The 21,953-nt window shown below is 47.0% G+C and overlaps 1 protein-coding gene across 1 annotated transcript in view; it reads right to left on the bottom strand.

Moving 5' to 3' along the window:
• Window positions 1-21,953, bottom strand: part of LOC147700541 (uncharacterized) — a 180,334-nt gene that overhangs the window by 5,086 nt on the left and 153,295 nt on the right. The window lies entirely within an intron of this gene.

Below are 21,953 nucleotides of genomic sequence, written 5' to 3' on the forward strand. Positions count from 1 at the left end.
GAGAGAGAGTTAATGACACACTGTGTGACCTCAGACAAGTCACTGTCCCACCCAGAGACCCCAGCACTGCAAAGAGAGGAGAGAAAGTTAATGACACACTGTGTGACCTCAGACAGTCACTGTCCTGCACACATCACAGGTGCCAATGCTCTCTCCACCCCACGTGTTGGTGCTCACTCCACCCCAGGTGTTGATGCTCCCTCCACCCCAGATGCTGATGCTTCCTCCACCTAAAGCTCGGATGCTCCCTCCACCTAAGGTGCTGATACTCCCTCCACCCCTGGTGCTGATGCTCCCTCCACCTAAGGTGCTGATACTCCCTCCACCCCAGGTGCTGATGCTCCTTCCACCCCTGCTGCTGATGTTCCCTCCAACTAAGGTGCTGATGCTCCTTCCACCCCAGGTGCAGATGCTCCCTCCACCCCAGGTGCTGATGCTCCATTCACCCCAGTTGCTGATGCTCCCTCCACCACTGCTGCTGATGCTCCCTCCACCTAAGGTGCTGATGCTCCCTTCACCCCAGATTCTGATGCTTCATCCACCCCAGGTGCTGATGCTCCATCCACCCCAGGTGATGATGCTCCCTCCACCCCAGGTGCTGATGCTCCCTCCACCCCAGGAGCTGATGCTCCCTCCATCCCAGATGCTGATGCTCCCTCCACCCCAGGTGCAGATGCTTCCTCCACCCCAGGAGCTGATGCTCCATCCACCCCAGGTGCTGATGCTCCATCTACCCCAGGTGCTGATGCTCCCTCCACCCCAGATGATGATGCTCCCTCCTCCCCAGGTGATGATGCTCCCTCCACACCAGGTGCTGATGCTCCCTCCATCCCAGATGCTGATTGTAGGAGAGTAGGGTCTGCTATCCTATGGTCACCCCAAATTTTTGCTTTTTGCTTTACTGGTTTATGACTTAATGTGGCTGTGGGCCTGCTAATCAGACCCACAATCTGCTGTTCTCTCTCTAAATTGATGCCAAGGCACACTAGGTGCATTACGAATTGGATACTGGTTCACCTTATAGGCCCCGGTACCCAGGGCATAGGTGCATCCAAGGCCTACCAGGGGCTGCAGCATGTATTGTGCCACCCCTGGCATGGCCTCCATATTTGACACAACTGGCTGATCACTGAGCTGGGGTAAATTGGTGTAATCACCTCTTGCTTAGATATAGTATCCCTACATCTAACCTTAACTGGACACATGTTAACCTATAAGCCATTCCTATGGAAGGCCCCTGCAATCCTGGGGGCAGAGTGCGTGGTTTCATGTGAGATGGTGCTCTAGCAGGAGCTGAGCCTGTCTGCAGCTGTCGGGAACAACTCCCTTAGCTGTTCCGGGATATTGCCATACCATATACTCTTAAGTGCATTATAATCCTTGCGGTTATATGCTAACTTTGGTTTGGCTTTATCAAAACATGTCGAGTAAGGTGTCATACGATTTGGAATACTATCCCCTCGACAGTTCTGTCGACGGAGATAGCATTCCACCCTTCTAGAGGGGCACGACATGTACATAGCCTTAACCCCGGTTAAAATTAACCAGAGCCTCAGCATCACAAAATGGATGCTGCCACCACAGACACAAGTCTGACCTCCTGCTGCAGGGAGTCCTTCCAGCGAGGGAGGCTTGGACAAAGGGTTTCCTGCCTTGGGAGGTGCGAGCTACACCCCAGACAGGATTTTGTGTATTGGGTAGGACAGGGCTGAATAGAATCAGACATGCCCGGGGCACACACGGTGTCCCCGTGCATAAGCCAGTCCAAACCGGTCCTGCGACTCTCTAGACCCAGGCCTGGCGAGGAGCTGGACAAAGGAAAGGGGGTGTAACCGCCCCCCTTCCTGGTCCCACCCAGAGGAGGGACCTAGCAGGTGATCCACCCCTCAGATTGGGAATAAGAGTGGGAGCAGTGCAGTATCACCTCATATCATCCTGAAATCAACTTTAAACTAAGAAGACGCCGGACTTCGACATTCTGCTGCACAGAAGACTGAAGAGCATCACCCTTGTGGCCAAGGAGTGGCCACCCTGTGAACACAGGCACCATCCAGCAACTCGACATCTGCTTTGCCGCCGCCTCCCGCCGGAGCCCGAGCCCAGAGCCTGGCGAGACCCAGACTACCAGACTTCTCACCGCCTTATCCACAGTCCTTGCAAACAAGGGACCCGTGGAGGCATCGAGAGACGTGGGACCAGACATCTCAGAAGACCCCCGAAAACCTGACTGCGCAGCATCCGAGGCACCCTCGACGCTCTGCTTTGGGGATTGAGAAGCCCCACCACCGAGCAGCCTTTACACCGAAGATCAGCCCCCCAGCATCTCCACGTTCTGCGTGGGGCCCTTTTGCATCATGCCACTTGATGCGCCATCCCGGCCACTTGCCACGTGGTCAGCGGCCATCTTGGCAATGAAACCTACAATCTACACTGCGGATCTGGTTGCTCCAGACTTGCCCTCGCTCCTGTAAAAGGGAGCACCCGCTCTGACCTTGCTGGTTCGAGTGATAAGCCTTTTTCGGTTCCTGCGTGGCTTGCATTAGCCAAGGCCTGTTTGCTCCAATCAAGTTTCCGACAATGCCAACAGCGAGAAGCCTGCGTGGGACAGCTCATGATTAACTCCTGGACGTCCTCGACCTCTTCGTGTCCACGTGGCTGCAGAGAGAAGCTACACCTCATCACCTGTTTGCACCCGACATCGCCTGGTTTCAATCTGGTTCCACGGTAGTCACTGGCTAGTGACTTTGAACATTGTCCCCTCTGCTTTCAGGTCTTCACCACTTCAGATCCACCCTTGGATCCACCGGAACTCTTCACATCGAGCCGCCTGCAGCATCTTCAGCTCCAAGCACCATCGACCTGCATGACGAAACCCGACACTACTTCGCACCTGTGCACCCGCTTCCTGTGGGTGAGGTAACTCATCAACGCCGGTGTAGCCACACTGGTAAGCATGGGCGAATTTTGCGAATCTCGCGTTCGTGAATTTTGCGGATTTGCGAACTCGCAATCCGCAAAATCTGCGAATTCCCGCGAATTTGCGGATTTTTTTTTTTTGTGTTCGCCCGTGTTTCTGCCAGTTCGCGAGGGTTTTTACAATTTCGCAATTTGCGAACTTACCTGTCGGGTCGCAAGTTTTGCGAACTTGTTGTTTCTACATGTCCAGCCTGTTTGGGACACTCTTCTTCATCACTGCCACTCTCTGTCACCACTGCCACTCTCTGACTACTCATGCCACCCTCTGGCCCACCCATGCCACCCTCTGTTTCATCACCACACCCTCTGGTTGTCCAGTGTACATTATTTTCGGCAAAGCAAAGCACACCTTCCCTGCCTCAAGTGACCTGAATTAATTTGGGGCTGATTAATGTGTCACAGAATATTTTTTTAGCTGGCACCTGCTTCCTTAGTGCGCCCTGATTAGTGATCTTTTGCACTTGCTAAGTGCTTTCATTGTTGCAAAATTAGTTACAACACCTGCCCTGCCCCAACTGACAATAATGAATTAGGGGCTGATTAATGGATTTTAACTTCCAGCCTGGCTCCTGCTTGTCTCCCTTAGCTGTAATTCAGGACCTTTGTGGCATATGTGTAACTATTCTGAGGTTCAGAGCAGGGTCACATAATAGTTGCAACTGGCAACTGAACTCTGGAGGGGCCCCTCAGGAAGCACTACAGGAAATGGCTACTAATGATGAGCCTGAACTTTTGAACCTGGTAAGTAGTTTCAGTTTTGCTAAGATCGTATTTCTGCAATTTAGCACTTATTCGCGGGGCGCGAACTCACGCGAACAGTGCGAGCAGTGCGAGCAAAATCCGCTGCTCGCGGATTTGCGGATTTTGCGGGAGATTCGCGAATCTCGCGGATTGCGAATTTCCCGAAAATCCGCAAAATCCGCGAGCGAAACGGATTTTCCGCCCATACCTACACACTGGTACACACCTCTAGGGCCTGTGTCTTAAGTTTCATCCTTATAGGTCACTCAGAAGGTTCCTAAAACACTAACTTTGTAACTTTTACGCACCATAGACAATACATTGGTGAATGCGCGCACTTTAAACACTGCACCTGAGTCCCGCGGGCCTTTCCCGACTTAGTCACTGCTAGTCCCGATCAGCTCCAGCGATTCCCAAGTCCCTAGGCCTACTTCCTTTTCGATTGGTATCTCTTATACCACTTTCTTAGTATATGGTTTAGGTGGCCCCTAGGGCTCATCCATATTGTGCAACTTTTGTGTATTTTAAACTGTGTTTTGTTTTAACGCTTGTGCTTCTGTGCTCAAAAGGAGTATAGGGGATATTTGTAGTTAATAAATATATATATATATTTTCAATATATATCTGTGTGGTGTCCTTTCATTTGGTATTCAAGGGGGTTGTATATGGTAAAACAGCTTGCTTCACATGCCTTTCAGAGTTTAGCCTAGGATAGCTGGTCTATAAGGTTGACTTACAACCAAATCATCATAAGGTGTGGTACTGAAAATTCTGGACCCGTGTCATAAAACATCGTCGCACCATGACGATTTTGGTACCAGCGAACCGGTAATGATTTAAGCAACAGACATGAGCATTTCCATCACGATCGAGTGACGGGATCACCCTGAAACCAGCATTTCCGTTCCGAACCCTCGGGTTCCGTTTTGTGAACGGCATCCATTTTGTGATTGCCCTCACATAGTCAAAATGACTAGAAGCCAAAACCTGGTCCAAAGGACACGTACTGTCATATAGATACTTCATTACATATATTGTGTTAAGTTAGCATGAGCTTATTACATGTTTAAAAGCCATTTTTCCTTCGGCTTCAGTTTTGCACACGACACATACTTGTTGTTGTAGCTTTCAATCTAGAAGCGCGATGTGATTTATTTGAGAATAATATGTAATTACTCTGATATCAGTTTTGCTTGGTACACTGTCTGAACAGTGAGTGCTAAAACCTCTAAGAATAACTCGATACAAGTTTGCTGGGAGGTCTGATCTTCGCACCACATTAGACATAACATAAATACAGTTGCTGCCAATATTGGACTCTACGCGGGTTTAAGATAGAGTTACAGGAAATGCAGAACACACTTGAAGATTCTTCGCATGCAGAGAGCTGTTAGCTGATGATGTGATCCTCTCATCCTGACATTTAGAGGTATGGGCCCGCCCTGCTAAAATGCAAAAGAGACCTTCATAATATAATATAATATGCTAAATAGGGAGGTGAGAAATAGGGGTTGTTAATTCCTATTAGTTTCAGCATTATAACATGCTATCACCGTTCGCGTAGTATGGACTAGTAACTATGCTAATAACTTTGATACTTATAATCTGTTTGTTAGTATTGTATAAGATACTGCGTTTGAGAACATTGCATTGATTAATAAATATTTCAAATATGCACGTGTCCTCTTTACTCCACGTTCTGGTTTGAAATGATTATAGAGCGAAAGAGTGTTCATGTGTTCCACGATTCCTGAGGTAACATAAGTTCATGTTCTGGTTTGTCTAAGTCATTGGGAATTCGTTATGACCAATGAGACACTGTAGGTAGCTCGGTAAGGGGATTTCTGATACTAAGGTGAGTTTTGGGTCATCCTAATTCACTAAGGTTCTAGATCTCTATGCACAGTTCTGTGGGAGAACGGAAACCCTGCTACAGTACACTTTAGCTGACTCCTCTGTGACCTGGGCAAACGGACTCCTCTGCCCGAAGCCAAACCTGTTCGGCCAGGTCCTTCCCCAGTGGCCGAGCAAGATGAGTATCAAGGTACAACATATCATAAACCTTTCATCGCACACAAACCATGCCTAATCTTACACACACCTGTCCCTGTTTCTTGCTTTATGACCCGCTTTACGAGGAGGAGGTGCCCGATTTTATTGGGGTCCGTCGATATCTGATGAAGATACTTGGTCTTGCCGGGTAATCAATTACGGGCTGGACAAACTTAAATATGTGCTTGTCATTATGACTCTGCTTTTTCTTTGTAGTAAAAATATTTGTATGGTCCTACTGTAAAATAAGGAATTCATGCCCGAAGCTCATTATCTTGTATGAAATACGAAGGCTGGCTTTGTATTTCGAGCAGTCTCCTGAGAACATACATGCCGATGTACTTCTAGGATATCTGTTACTGGTTGCAGCCAATAAATACGATCTTTGACTTCACCTAGAAGACTCAGTGTTTCTGTGGTCTGAAACAGGAAGGACTCGGAGTTTTCAAGTGTTCTCCCTGGCACCGCCGGGTCCATAAAAACCCGGTACTCCAGTTGGCGCCTACAGTGGGGCGATTTCAGCGGTACCGGTCCAAGCCAGAGGTTCGTGAGGAGCTTCGTGTGAAAATTCCGGAGGACGGCCAGCCACTTCAGTGACCCCTTTATGTTGACGTGGTTCCAAAGGTCTTTGCAGCGAGGTTCCCTGTGTCCCGACGGCTACGAAGGACTGCTGCCCTGACTATCGCCCTGTTTTGGACCCTTGATGATTTGTAGAGTGAAACGATAGACGAGTCTTCTGGTGACGTCATCGATACCTCAGTTAAGTATAAGCGGAGCGTCTCCCAGTCCTTAGTTTGATTCTTAGTTCTTGGTATCCTTCGGGATTATTTTGTATTGGAACTTGCAAATGCCAAAACCGAAGGACTCGTGTATTCACGAGGCTATCGTATTCGATCATCCTTAGAAGTTTGAAGCTAGACTAGAGAGCGAAGATGCCTAGTTTTAGCAGACTTGGAAATTTGTTTTGTCTTGGTTGTAATAAGGATTCCCGATTGGAGGACTCGTGTCCGGTTCCTCCGATTGGAACTCCAACATATGAACTCTATGTGAAGCACGGCATAGGCCCCATCACATATAATGAAGTATGGATCCGATACACCAGAAAGGACGGTGTTCTAAAATGGCCTCAATATGGTAGTTTTGACACAGAGATTTTGGATAATCTAGAGGTTAAACTTTTTAAGAAGAAAGCCCGGCCGGCAATGTTTGACTCTTTTCGCATATGGCGCAAAGAAGCCAAACAGAAAGAAATAAAATTAGCAAAGAAAAATAAACGAGGTATGTCAATGTACAAGCTGCTGTTGCGTTTAGAGATAATGAGGAAGAGCAGGAGAGTGAACAAACGCTAAGAAGTAGGAAGTTAGCGGTAGACAAGTGCTACCCAGTTTTGCCACGTAAAGGACAAGAATTAAAAGAAAAAGTTGATCAAGACCCTTTAATGTCTCATCTACTAAGTTCACCATCTCCTAATGTGCAGAGTGCTACTGCACCTCAGCAACCTTTGGTTGTGCAACACCCCATTGTATGACCACAGGTTCTACCACAACCGCCAGCTCCTCTTCAGCTGGTCCCGACTAACCCGGCGCAGCCCCCTCAAGGGCCGCCGCTTTTGCTACCTACTCCATCTGTGTTCCCTACAACTTTGCCTACTGCTCCAACTGTTTATCCTGATACTCCTTCCGTGTCTGTCTCCACTTATCCTGATACTCCTTCCGTGTCTGTCTCCAATTCTGCATTGCCTCAATCTGTCCTTCCTCCTGTCTTTCCGCCAGCTTCTCCTTCTATTCGACAGAGAATGTCCAACACTGTTACTGGCCTCTTCTCACCTTTCTTTGGGTCGCCTAACACGACCCCTAGCACAGAACGAAGGTAGTTGCGGAGTCAGCTGCCATACTATCGGGAGAGAGAATTACTAGATAGGTTAGCGCGTAAATGAGTTGTTGACACTGCAAGATATGATGAAGAGTCTATCATAGAAGTCTTCCGTCAATGGGAAGCATCAAAGCAGAGATATGTTTTTGAACAGATGTGTGTACTTCTCCGGGAAGATCTGGTAGGAAATGATCCAGAACATGATCTGTCTGAATTGTGCCGTGTACGGTTCAAGTTCGCGGAGGGTATGATTGTAGGCGCCGATGTTGAGAGAGCGGTTTTGACCTTGTTGTCGTATCAGGGTAGAGGGGGCACTTCTCGATCACTGTCTGGATGTGACGCACCTGGTAAGAAAAAGGTGCAACAGTACCCCATGAGAGAGGTTCCTCCGGTTTGGAGGGAAGGGGACGCAAATGCTAATCCAGCCATTCCACCGCATTTTCAGCGCGTTTGGGTACATGTTCCTTGGAAGAGATCTGAAGTCTTGGCTCTCAAACAGACATTACCTGATCCTCGTAAGAATCCTGCAGGGTATTATAAGGAATTGTCACAAACTGCAAGCTCGTGCATTATGAACTTAGCCGATATAAAGATGCTGTTTGGGAACGTGGTTCCACAGCCTTTATGGGGAAAGATTCGCCACACTGATCACGATCAGGAGTTAGGTGATACATGGGCTAATATTGCTGCTGTAGATAACAGACAAGTCGGTGGCGCTAAACCCGAGCCTTTAATTGCCGAACTCCCTAGTAGAATAATTACTTATATGAAGACCCTAATGCCTGAATTACGTGTCAATTGGGATAAATTGTCTGCATGTAAGCAGAAGAAAGACGAAGCGGTGTCTGATTTCGTCACGCGGTTTGAAGAAACTTTTGTAGATCATAGCGGTCAGGATATGGCTACTGAAGGTGGCCAGAGATTGTTTGTCGACAAATTTGTGCATAATCTACTGCCGGAGTTGTGTGCTAAGTTGAAGGATTCCGAGAGTGCTTGGGCCGTCTCAACGTCAGCGCAGATTTTAGCTACAGCCCAGTACTATGAAAATAGACGCAAGGATGAGTTAGAGAAAGTGGATAAAAAGACTAAAGAATTAAAAACTAAAGTTCTGCTGCTATGCTATGCTATGCTATGCTATAGTGATTTATATAGCGCACGGCTGCCTCAGCAAAGGGGCGTCCCGGCGCTGCGGAAGGACAGAGCAAGCAAGCGTATCCACCCCGCACTAATAAGCAGTGCAATTATCAGCAGCCTCAACAATATTCGAGAAACTCGCAAAGGAACGAGTCTTCTCAACAGCGTTTACCGTATGGTCCCAATCAGTGTGCGTATTGTAAAGAGGAAGGTCATTTTAAGAATAGTTGCCCGGTTTTGTTACAACGTACGAATGGCGCCACAGGTGTGCGAGGTCGCGGTGTTCAACAGGTGCCTAGAGGTAGGGGACGCGGTGCGTTCCCACAAAGCGCACGTCCGTTCCCACGGCAGAATTCAATAAACAGTTTTGATCAACAGAATAACGCGCCTGGCAGGACGGATCAGTATTATGCTGATGATTACTATGCGGAAAATGAAAATATGGTAGGCAATGATTGCTAGGACAGCCATGGACAAAGAGAGGGAGTTGTTTCAGTTCCAGTAGATCAGAACGGACCTTATGTGGAGGTGATTACATCAGGTGTGTCAGAACCTTTCCTGTTGGATACTGGTGCTACAAAGAGTTCTATTATGCACTCAAAACTAAGCATGGGCGAATTTTGCGAATTCGCGATCCGCGAATTTGCGGATTTGCGAATTCGCGATCCACAAAATTCGTGAATTTGTGCGAATTTGCGGATTTTTGTCTTTTTGCGCGTTCGCGGGGTTTTTTGCGTGTTCGGTGGGTTTTTTGCGTGTTCGCGGGGATTTTTGCGTCTTCGCGAGCCGCTTGCATAGCGAAGTTACCCATGCAGTCGTTTATGGGAGAGGGAGAGAGAGATAGATAGATAGATAGATAGATAGATAGATAGATAGATAGATAGATAGATAGATAGAGAAAGAGAGGGAAAGAGAGAGGGAGAGAGAGAACGAGAGAAAGAAAGAGGGGCCGGATCTCTGAAGGGCCAGATTCCTGAGTTGCCCCTATAGAACATACAGCTTTTTATTTTTAGCAAAATGCATATGAAAATTGTGCTGTAAAGGTCTCTTTTAGTTTAACCCCTCCTGACAACTCAAAATGGGTGTATTTGCCATCCTCTCCCTTCTTCCTGTTTTTTATATCTGTAAGTGCTTCCTGATGAGGTTTAATTCCTTGGACAGGTGCCTCGTTGCCTACTTGTAACTATTCTCTGACCCTGCTTCAAGGGTCAGAGCAGGGTCAGAGAATGTTGCAAGTAGGCAACGAGGCACCAGGAAGCAATTAGCAGCAGGTGTCCAAGTTGAAGTTAATTTGTTTGTAACCCTTTTGTAAAAGGTTACAAAGAAATTAGGTTCAACTTTTGCACCTGCTGCTGTAACCCTTGCTTGGCTTAAAATTCATCCCCACTGATTTGCGGATAATACCGCGATTTCGCGAGATTCGCGGATCGCGAAATCGCGGAAAATCCGCAAATTCGCCCGCAAAACGGATTTTACGCCCACCCTTACTCAAAACTCCCTGGAGCACCTTTGTCTGGCGAAATGAATATTTCAGTAGGTTTTTCTGGCGCCCCGGTTAGGAACCCAATTTCTAGTTCTATGTCTCTTTCTGTTGGACCTTGTGAATTCGAAGCACCCCTTATTCTTAAAACAGGTTGCGGCGAGAATTTGTTGGGATTGGATCTGTTGAAAAGATTATATGCGACTCTGTATTGTTCTCCTTCAGGAGTACAACTAACACTAGGTAAACGATCTATCTATGTAAGGATAAACTCCAAACAGAATTGTCTTCCCTTCCGGATACTCTTTGGGCTACTGGTCCTAATGATGTAGGTCTTTTGAAAATATCACCATACGGCGTGACATTGAAAGCCAACGTTAGAATGCCGCGCATTCCCCAGTACAAAATATCTAGCGAAGGTGAAAAAGCGTTGTTGGCGATCATCTATGACCTGATAGATAAGGATGTGATCGAAGAGACGAGAGGCAACATTTGTAATAGTCCGGTTCTGCCTGTTTTGAAGCGTACTGATCCTTCCCAACCACCTGTTTATAGGTTCGTGATTGACCTTAGGGAGGTGAATAAAATAGTTGTGCCACAGTTTCCAGTTGTCCCTGACATCACTACCCTATTGACAATGATTCCAGCTTTAGCCACTTGGTTCTCGGTGATTGACTTGAAGAATGCTTTCTTCAGGATCCCGACTGCCGAGGAGAGCAGAGATATTTTTGGTTTCAGTTTAGGAGGCTGAAGTTTCTGCTTCAAACGCGCTCCTCAAGGCTATTGCGAAAGTCCATCAATATATAGCCAGGCTCTGAAAACACAGCTTGACACGATTGTTTTACCTGATGGCGCTATGCTTGTTCAGTACGTCGACGATTTGCTTTTAGCTGCAGATACGGAGGAGATTTGTAAAGAGGCTACGGTGTCATTGTTGCGTCATTTGTCTGATTTTCATCACAAAGTGTCCCTCTCAAAGTTACAATATTGTCGAGAAGAAGTAACCTACTTAGGCCACCTCTTATCGAAGGAGGGAAGGAAACTGACCCCAGAAAGAATTCAGGCAATTGCGAATCTGAGTGTACCAAGGACACAGATAGAAGTGCGTGCTTTCTTGGGCATTACATCATATTTTAGGCAATGGATACCGAATTTCTCATTGTTGGCCAAACCTTTGGTGGCATTAACTTGTAAAGATACACCGAATCCCATTCCGTGGTCTGAAGAGTGTCAGAAAAGTTTTTCCGAACTGCGCAATGCATTGTGTTTGGCTCCTGTGTTGGGTACCCCCGACTACAGTAAGCCCTTTACATTATATGTCCATGAGAATGAAGGTAGTGCATTATCAGTAAGCATGGGCGAATTTTGCGAATCTGGCGTTCGCGAATTTTGCGAATTTGCGAACTCGCAATTCGCAAAATCCGCGAATTCTCGCAAATTTGCGGATTTTTTTTTGTGTCCGCAAGGATTTCTGCCAGTTCACAAGGATTTCTGACAATTCACGAGGGTTTTGTAACAGTTCGCAATTGCGAACTTACATGTCGGCTCGCAACGGTCACGATTATGTTGTTTCTACGTCTGGTTCATCATCACAGGTTCCCAGCACCCTCTGTTTCACCCCTGCCTCCTCTGTTTCACCCATGCCACCCTCTGGTACATCAATGCCTTATGCCACCCTCTGGTTCATCATCACTGTAGATTATGAGGGGGGGAAAGCAAGCACACCTGCCTGCTTCAACTGACATGAATTAATTTGGGGTTGATTTATTAATGTGTCACTGTTTTAAAATTCCAGTCTGGCACCTACTTCCTTATCTGTAATTTGCTTTCTGTTGCAGTGCATTTTTTTCTCCAGGACCTTTGTGGCCTACTTGTAGCTATTCTATGAGCCTGCTGTGAGGGTCAGAGCAGGGTCATTCAATTGTTGCAACTAGCAACTGAACTCTGGAGGGGCCCTTGTCAGGAAGCACTACAGGGAACGGTTACTAATGATGAGTTTGAACTTTTGAACCTGCTTTCACTTTTGCAAAACTCGTTTTTCTGCAGAGCAGCATTACAGCAACTTTAATGCCCCACCAAGCTTATATGAGAAAGTTGATTTCTAATCCAAAAGTTATCCAAAGAAAATCAAAAGGCCTCAAATCTAAAAAAGTGCAGGCAAATGTCAACCTGAGGAGTTATTCTGATAAAAATAATCATTTTCAGAAGGTCTATGCTGCTTGCTAGTAGATTTCTTGTGCAGAATTGCAATTTTTGTAATTTCGCGAGTGCGAGATTGTTGCTGCCAGCCGCACCTACATGTTCGCAATTGCGAACTTACACCGCAAAGAAAAAAAATCCGCTGCGTGCAAATTTGCGGATTTTGCAGGAAATTCGCGAATCTCGCGGATTGCGAATTTACCGAAAATCCGCAAAATCCGCGAGCGTAACGGATTTTCCGCCCATGCTTAATTATCAGTATTGTCACAGTCTTTTGGGGACAAGCAACGTCCATGCGCGTATTTCTCGTCGATTTTGGATCCGGTAGCTAGGGCGTTGCCAAGTTGTTTCTATTCGACAGTCTACTGGGTTGGTGATGGACAACATGCTTATCGTGATGGTTCCGCATACGGTAGACACTTTGTTAAATAGAACCAAGACACAGCACTTAACTAGTGCTCGATTGTCAGGTTATGAGCTCACCTTGTTAGCAAGTCATGTCCATATTAAAAGATGTAATACATTGAACCCAGCCACGCTGTTGCCAGTTCCAGTTGATACGGAAGATGCTGAAAAGCAGCACGACTGTCTCTTTAGGACAGAAGAAGAAACGAAAGGGAGAATAGACCTTAGGGACACTCCTCTTACTGAGTGCGATGGTACTTTGTGGGTTGATGGTTCATGTTTCAAGTTGTCGAATGGTGATACGACTGCGGCATGTGCTGTTACGACTTTGCACACTATTGTTGAAACCGCACGTATCCCACATAATTCAGCGCAAGCTGCAGAGTTCATTGCGCTTACAAGAGCATGTGTGTTGGCAAAACGGAAACGAGTAAATGTGTACACTGACAGTCAGTATGCCTTTGGTGTTGCCCATAGTTTTGGACGTTTGTGGTGTGAACATGGTTTTCTGACTTCACATGGTGCTAAGATCCAGCATGGTCAGTTGGTGAATGAGCTTCTTGAATCACTGACCTTGCCGTTACAAGTTGCGATCATGAAATGCAGTGCACACAAAAAGGTGACAGACGATGCTGGCAGCGGAAATGCGTTTGCGGATGAAGTCGCGAAAGAAACTGCAAGGAATGTGATGAGTCGAATGTATGTTGCGGGTCCGGCGAGGTGGGTACCGGATAAAGGCATGTGTGAAGACACGATTGAAAGTGTGAAATCCATCCAAGCTGAAGCGACAGAGAAAGAACTGAAGGTGTGGAGAGAAAGGACGGGTAAACTGGATGCGAATGGTTGTTGGGTTGAATTGTCAGAACATCAGCGATGGTTGTTACCCGATGCGTACGTGCCTGCAGTGGTTACAATGGCACATGGAATGGCGCACATCAGTGTGAAAGGGATTTGCAAGTTGTTGGCTCCAGTATGGCAGAACACTAGAATTCCTAAGCATGCAGAGAACATAGTCAAGAACTGTATGGTGTGTCTGAAGTACAATCCTGGTAGGGGAACCCCAACTCCAGCTGGTCATTTTGCTCCTCCTACGTACACGTTCGAGGTTTTTCAGCTAGATTTCGTCCACATGGAGAGGTGAAACAATCTGAAATACGTACTCGTTGTTGTCTGCGCCTTTTCAAGATGGATAGAAGTATACCCATTGAAAGACAATACTGCCATGTCCACAGCTAAAGCCCTTGTCAAAGAATTCTTCCCTAGGTTTGGAATGCCGAGAATGGTCTGGAGTGATAATGGGAGTGAATTTGTGGGACGAGTGATGAAGAGAGTATGTGAAGGGCTAGGCATTGATCAAAAATTCCACGCTGCAAATCACCCCCAATCAGATGGATTAGTAGAATGCTATAAAGGCACCCTAAAATTAAAACTGGCCAAAATCCAAGCGAGCACTGGTCTTAAATGGCCCGACGCTCTACCCTTGGCACTCCTATCAACAAGAATGACTGTACACTCGAGAGTGGGACTTAGCCCCTACGAGATAGTGTTCGGCCGTCCGGCCAACATTTGGGGAGTGCCGAGGCCCACAAAATTCAGTGAATTAGAGCACCCTGTACTGCTTGATTATCTGTACGAATTGACGGCTAAATTGCGTGTTTTACACCAACAGGTACATGATACGCTACCTCAAGCTACTGAAGCTCCAGGACACCCTATCGATCCTGGATCGTATGTACTCGTGAAAAACTTCCAGCGGACAAAGAATGATGAGCCCCGCTGGACTGGTCCTCACCTAGTGCTTCTGTCCACGAAATCAGCAGTTCGAGTGGAAGGAAAGAAACATTGGATCCACAGGACCCATTGCAAGAGGGTCCCGTTACCTCTGCCTTACGACCAGTGGGTCTAGGAGGGGATTGCTGACTCTGAGACCGAAACTTTGCCTCGTTTCTTACTCTTTAGTGATGCACAGGTGAAAGGAACAAACTCTGTACACGAAAGTGACAACATTCTGCAAGGATCTGTGCCACCGTCAATGCGATTAAACACCACGGAGCCTAAACTTTTGTTCCAGGACCAAACAACACCTGGAAGAACAAATTGCAATTTGAGGTCGAGAACTATGACTATGGACAAATAAAATTGTTTTCATTTTTGAAAGTGCAGCTCTCTCTCCTCTCAGAGAAACTTGCTTATTTTTGTTTTTTCGAGCCGCCATCCGGGTTCAGCTGCTAGGGTCGCGGCTGCCCAAAGTCTTTGGAGCGCAGCCGAAGACGTTAGGGTGACGGTTCTGGTTGGTCTAAGGGAGTTGCCCTAGACTGACAGAAGCACTCCTTAGCAGAATCACCCTACCGCCGCGGGCAGCAATTCTAGAGGATGGAGTCTTTCAAGACGGAGAGACCTGCCAAACCAATGAACTTTGAATGCAGAATATGCACAATGATGGCAAAAACACGATTTTTAATAATATGCATTTTTATGTTGTGTAGCATAATGATGTTTTTAATAGGTTATGCTTTATTCACTTTTCGAGTGACATTTGCACACACTGCACAGCCCACACCTCCTTCTCTTGCTTCCCCGCATTCTTTTCACCCTCTACCTGAACACGAATCTGCCAGAAGATTGGAGTTTGTAAATAATTCCTTTGTTCAACTCTTACACCAGCACCAGTCGATAATGAACACAACAAATTGTTGGGTGTGTGGACTCATGCCACACACAACAGATAACGTTATCCCATATTTTGTCTTGCCATTTAGTTACTATGGTTCTTTATGGGCATTTCAAACGAGGTTCCTGTTTGCCATCGAACCATATTCTCCACGTTCCACGAAAAGTAACTCAAGCAACAAGGCATTAGTGGTGGGAATCACAAATATGAGCAGAGATATTGACATATATAGAACGATTCCCAGAGATGAGCTGAAGGCTTACAGTAGATGGAACACAACAGGGGATGGAAACTTCTGATAGTCATTGGGATGGCCTTAGCCATTCTTTTCCTGTTCTGCCTAAGCGTACAGTGTGCTCCTGCAATATGTGGCCTCTGCGCTACATCATGTGTAAGGAAACCTGTATCAAGGGACGAGCTAAGTAATAGGATGATGCTACAGCAACATCTCAATGACTTCATGGACATAGACCTAGACTCAGATTAGCATGGGTATTGGTTGTGTTGCCTATGTAAGGGCAAAAGGAGGGACTGTGGTACTGAAAATTCTGGACCCGTGTCATAAAACATCGTCGCACCATGACGATTTGGGTATCAGCGAACCGATAATGATTTAAGCAACAGACATGAGCATATCCGTCACGAACGAGTGACGGGATCACCCTGAAACCAGCATTTCCGTTCCTAACCCTCGGGTTCCATTTTGTGAACGGCATCCATTTTGTGATTGCCCTTACATAGTCAAAATGACTAGAAGCCAAAACCTGGTCCAAAGGACACGTACACCTTAGCTGACTCCTCTGTGACCTGGGCAAGCTGACTCCACTGCCCGAAGCCAAACCTGTTCGGCCAGGTCCTTCCCCAGTGGCCGAGCAAGATGAGTATCAAGGTACAACATATCATAAACCTTTCATCGCACACAAACCATGCCTAATCTTACACACACCTGTCCCTGTTTCTTGCTTTATGACCCGCTTTACGAAGAGGAGGTGCCCGATTTTATTGGGGTCTGTCGATATCTGATGAAAATACTTGGTCTTTCCGGGTAATCAATTACGGGCTCGACAAACTAAAATATGTGCTTGTCATCATGACTCTGCTTTTTCTTTGTAGTAAAAATATTTGTATGGTCCTACTGTAAAATAAGGAATTTATGTCTGAAGCTTATTATCTTGTATAAAATACGAAGGCTGGCTTTGTATTTCGAGCAGTCTCCTGAGAACATACATGCCGATGTACTTCTAGGATATCTGTTACTGGTTACAGCCAATAAATACGATCTTTGACTTCACCTAGAAGACTCTGTGTTTCTGTGGTCTGAAACAGGAAGGACTCGAAGTTTTCAGGTGTTCTCCCTGGCACCGCCGGGTCCATAAAAACCCGGTACTCCAAAGGGATGCTTGGCATGGTACAAGGTGATCACTAGAACTAGTGAGCATCATATACCAGGCCAACTTCTCACATTGGTGAGCAGCGGATTGGGATCTGAGCTTGCTGTTTGTTTTACCATTACAATCTTTGAGAGTATCATTTGAAAGATCATACAGGTACCTGCTAGGTACATATAAAACAAGACTAGTATACTTAAGTTCTACTGAACTTAGTTTTTGTAGAGGATAGGGAGTAGCACACCCTGACTACTACTACTACTAGATAGGTTTAGTAGGTAAACACCAGTGTAGGTAGATTGCAACATATCCACCCACACTAGAGCAATGTCTGGAGCGGAGGGTTCCACTGGGAATGTCTCTGTTGAGAGTGACCCTCCAAAGGCACCTTCCAAATTTGCTATATTCTCCTTTAAGGAACTAAGGCAGCGTTGTGCCTTAAGAGGTCTTAGGACAGGGACAAGCCCTACTACAGACCACCTTAGAGAGCTCTTAGACCAGTCTGAGGCTCTAAAGACCTCTAAAGCAGACCGCACAGGGAATGCTGATGGAGGCTCTCCCACTGAAGATAACAATACTGACACCCCTGTCCCTGTAGTCCAGTTAGATGGGGATACCCCAGACACTAGAGTTACTCAGCCTGATGAGGAGGAGGAAGAAGAGGAGACAGAAGGGGGGAGCAGTGATTCTGATGATGGCAGGAATAGTCAGGTGCTAGTCAGCAGGCTTAACAAGGCTAACTTAAGTGTATTTGGGACTGAAGCAAGGATGACCTTGCCCAGACACCCAGGTGGACTTAACCAGGAGCGTAGGAGGAGGAGGAATCACTCAGGTGAATCCAATACCTCCCAGGCTTCTAAAGGTTCTCATGGTCACTCCAGAAGGGAGATGACTAGCCCTCAGAGAAGGGAGCATGAGGCCAAAATGAGAGAGGCTGAGCTTAGAATCCAGATACAAGAATTAGAAGTTGCCCTGGCCCAAGAGAAACTTGCTAGAGCAAGACAGCCTAGAGAGAGCGGGGTAATAGAACCCACTGGTGGCAGCATTATCCACAAGGATAAAGACAGGTCTTTTGATAACAGAAACCTGAGTAAGATTGTGCCCCCCTACAAAGCTGGGGATGATATCCACAAATGGATGACTGCACTGCACTTGAGAGAGCCTGCAAAGTACATCAGATCCCTCAGGAGCAGTGGGCAGCAATCTTGTGGCTCTCCTTTGAAGGTAGAGGCCGAGACAGACTCCTCACAGTTAGTGATGGGGATTCTAGAAACTAACTGGTCCTGAAGAGTGCTCTGATTGATGGGTTAGGCTTAACCACTGAACAGTACAGGTTAATGTTCAGAGACACCCAGAAGACACAGACTCAGGACTGGTCTGAATTTGTTGAGTGTGCCACTAAGGCTCTGGAGGGATGGTTGCTGAGAAGCAAGGTTACAGACTATGAAGGATTGTACAATTTGCTTATGAGAGAACAAATTTTAAATAATTGTCAGAACCAGCAGTTGCATCAACATTTGGTTGACTCAGATTTGACCTCTCCCCAAGAATTGGGAAAGAGGGCAGATAAATGGGTTAGAACCAGAGTTAAACAAAAGAACCAGAACCAGAACCAGGGTGGTGACCAGAAGAAAACAGACCAGAAGGGTGAGGAGCTGAAAGCTAAAGACCAGAAGTCTTCAACAGGGCCCCAAACTAATACAGAGGGTGGGTCCCAAACTTCCAAGAAGAAGAAGAAAGAAGGTCAAAGAAAACCCTGGTGTAGTACATGTAAAAACACCTCTCACTGGACAAGTGAGTGTAAAAAGGGTGGAGCCCCCAACACTGCAGCCCCTAAGGCACCTGCACCCACTAGTACAGCTAGCGGTGTTGGACCACAAACTAAGGGGGTAGTGGGTATCACCTTGGGAACTGAAGTAGATTCTGACCTAGTCAAAACCCTTACACAGGCTGTTCTGATTTGCGAGGGGGACATAGATTTGGCCCCTGCCATAAGTCCCAGTAATCTGGGCAAATACAGACAGACACCTTTAATTAATGACAAAGTGGCTCAAGCATATAGGGACACATGTGCCAGTGTCACTATGGTGACACCTAGCTTTGTGGACCCTGGACAATACATGCCAGGTGATAATTACCTGGTGACCAATGCCAGCAAGGTTACCACTACCCATAGTGTGGCAATTGTTAACTTTTCCTGGGGAGGGGTAACTGGCCTAAAACAAGTTGTAGTTAGTGCTGATCTCCCAGTTGAATGTTTGTTGGGCAATGACCTGGAGAGCTCTCTATGGTCAGATGTTGAGTACAGGACTCATGCAGAGATGTTAGGGATATCATCACATGTCCTTGCTGTGACCAGGTCACAGGCCAAAAAGTGCGTCTCTGAACCTCAGGTCTTGGATCCTGGAACAATGGACCAAGCACCTTCCAAGAAGAAGAACAGGAGGGTAAAGGCTGTGCCTTCCCAACTGCCTACAAGTGAGGATCAGCCTTCACAGGAAGCTGGTCTTGAGACCCCTGAAGTAACTGTCTCTGAAGAACTTGAACCTGATCCGGTTGAGTTTCGGGGAACAGGGGGACCATCTAGGGCAGACTTGGGGCAGGCTCAGTTAACCTGTCCTTCTCTTGAACCCCTCAGACAGCAGGCTGCTGCTGAGGCTGCGGGGAATGCTCAAGGTGGCCATAAAGTATATTGGGATGATGGACTCCTTTATTCAGAGGGTAGAGACCCCAAGCCTGGTGCAACCAGGAGGTTGGTTATACCTCTGCAATTTAGGGGCTTCCTTCTTACCTTGGCTCATGATATTCCTTTAGCAGGACAACTAGGCCAGAATAAGACTTGGGACAGGCTTGCCACTCACTTTCACTGGCCTCACATGTCTGAAGACACCAAGGAGTTTTGTCGCTCCTGTGTAACCTGCCAAGCCAGTGGTAAAGCAGGTGGCACCACAAAGGCCCCCCTGATACCACTACCTGTGGTGGGGGTTCCCTTTGAAAGAGTGGGGATTGATATTGTAGGTCCAATGGATCCCCCTACAGCATCTGGGCACAGATTCATACTGGTGGTGGTGGACCATGCGACCAGGTACCCAGAGGAAATTCCACTTAGGACCACAACAGCTCCTGTTGTGGCCAGGGCCTTACTTGGAGTTTTCTCCAGAGTGGGGTTTCCTAAGGAGGTAGTATCTGACAGAGATGCCAACTTCAAGTCAGGATACTTGACAGCTATGTCGAAGGAATGTGGTGTCAACTACAAGTTCACCACTCTTTATCATCCAGAATGTAATGGGCTTGTTGAAAGGTTTAACAAGACCCTCAAGGGTATGATCAAAGCATTACCAGAAACGCTCAGGCGGAGATGGGACATCCTTCTACCCTGCCTTTTGTTTGCTTACAGAGAGGTCCCTCAAAAGGAGGTTGGCTTCAGCCCCTTTGAATTGTTGTTTGGCCACCCTGTAAGAGGACCCCTATGTCTGGTGAAGGAAAGATGGGAGGTACCTCTCAAAAAGCCTAAACAGGACATAGTGGACTATGTACTTGGTCTCCGCTCCAGGATGGCTGAGTATATGGAAAAGGCAGCCAAAAACCTTGAGGCTAGCCAAGAATTACAGAAAGCTTGGCATGACCAAAAGGCTGTCTTGATTGAGTATCATCCAGGACAGAAAGTATGGGTGTTGGAGCCAGTGGCCCCAGCAGCACTCCAAGACAAATAGTCTGGACCCCATATAATTGTTGAGAAGAAGGGAGAGGTTACCTACTTGGTGGACCTAGGAACTCCCATGAGCCCCCTCAGGGTGTTCCATGTCAACAGACTTAAGGCATATGTTAACAGGGCAGACATGGGCTTGCTCATGGCTACAGATGAGGGACAGGAGGAAGAGAGTGACCCTCTTCCAGACCTGCTCACTCAAAACCCTGAGGATGGCTCAGTTGATGGTGTGGCCTTAGATGGCAGCCTCACTGAACATCAGCAACATGACTGTAGACAAGTTCTGCAGGCATACAGGCATATGTTCCGCTTGACACCCAGTCAGACTAACTGGTGTACCCATGTGGTGGACACTGATGACAGTCTTCCTGTAAAGAGCAAGATTTACAGGCAACCTGACCACGTCAGGGACTGTATAAAGACTGAGGTGCAAAAGATGCTGGAATTAGGTGTCATTGAGCCTTCAGAGAGCCCCTGGGCTAGCCCAGTGGTTCTGGTCCCCAAACCTCACACCAAAGATGGCAAGAGAGAGATGAGGTTCCGTGTGGATCACAGAGGACTCAATGCTGTCACCAGGACAGATGCACAATCTATTCCGAGGGCAGATGAGCTCATTGACAAGTTGGCTTCTGCCAAATATTTGAGCACATTTGACTTGACAGCTGGCTACTGGCAAATCAGGTTAGCTGAGGAGTCTAAAGCCAAAACTGCATTTTCTACCTCTGGTGGGCATTATCAATTTGTGGTGATGCCCTTTGGTTTGAAAAATGCACCTGCCACCTTCCACAGGTTGGTGAATCAAGTCCTTACTGGGTTGGATGACTTGTGCAGCTTATCTGGATGATATTGCTGTCTTTAGCTCCACCTGGGAGGATCACCTGGTCCACCTGAAGGAAGTGCTTGAGGCTCTGCAGAAGGCAGGCCTCACTATCAAGGCAACAAAGTGCCAGATAGGGCAGAGTCAAGTTGTATACTTGGGCCACCTTGTAGGTGGAGGCCAAGTTCAACCACTGGAGAGTAAGATCCAGACCATCAAGGACTGGTCCCCTCCAACTACCCAGACTCAGGTCAGAGCTTTCTTGGGCCTGACTGGGTACTACAGGAAGTTTGTTAAGAACTATGGGTCCATTGTGACTCCTCTTAATGATCTGACATCCAAGAAGATGCCCAAAAAGGTTCAGTGGACAGTAAACTGTCAAAAGGCATTTGATGACCTGAAGAAGGCCAATTGCTCTGCACCTATCCTGAAGAGTCCTGACTACTCAAGAGAGTTCATTGTCCAAACAGATGCTTCTGAGTTGGGAGTGGGAGCAGTGCTTTCACAGC

The sequence above is a fragment of the Lissotriton vulgaris genome, chromosome 7 (assembly GCF_964263255.1).
Source record: "Lissotriton vulgaris chromosome 7, aLisVul1.2, whole genome shotgun sequence".
NCBI classification, from domain to species: Eukaryota; Metazoa; Chordata; class Amphibia; order Caudata; family Salamandridae; genus Lissotriton; species Lissotriton vulgaris.